The sequence below is a fragment of the Arachis ipaensis genome, chromosome B02 (genome assembly GCF_000816755.2).
Source record: "Arachis ipaensis cultivar K30076 chromosome B02, Araip1.1, whole genome shotgun sequence".
NCBI classification, from domain to species: domain Eukaryota; kingdom Viridiplantae; phylum Streptophyta; class Magnoliopsida; order Fabales; family Fabaceae; genus Arachis; species Arachis ipaensis.
The window spans coordinates 100,547,625-100,548,026 of record NC_029786.2 but is presented as its reverse complement, the minus strand read 5'-3'; positions in this window follow the sequence as shown (position 1 = coordinate 100,548,026).

The following is a 402-nucleotide window of genomic DNA, read 5'->3' as shown; positions in this document are numbered from 1 at the left end:
TATTAAAATTAAATACTAAATATAAATAATGTTTTCTATTTTAAAATTTTGAATTTTGATGAACATATATATGCTTTAATACCTATCTATACTATCATTCTTTTATTTGTCCTTGGTTAAAAGGTTTTATATCATTTGGTGGTATTAAGGTATTGCAAAACCCAAGTCCAAATTAATTGAAGAATCTATGGCCCAAAGGCGATAAAATGGTTAATTAGCAAATGTCGGGGTTTAAATTCCGTCTTGTGTATGCAGCAATTCATTGGTCAACGACAAATCTTTAAATGGAGTTCAGTATCGCGACGAATTGTTTTTGGCCTATCAAATTGAAGGATACCATGAAAAAAAAAAAACTAAGCAATTTAAAAAAATACTTTTCTCCAAAAAAGATAATTAAGCTAG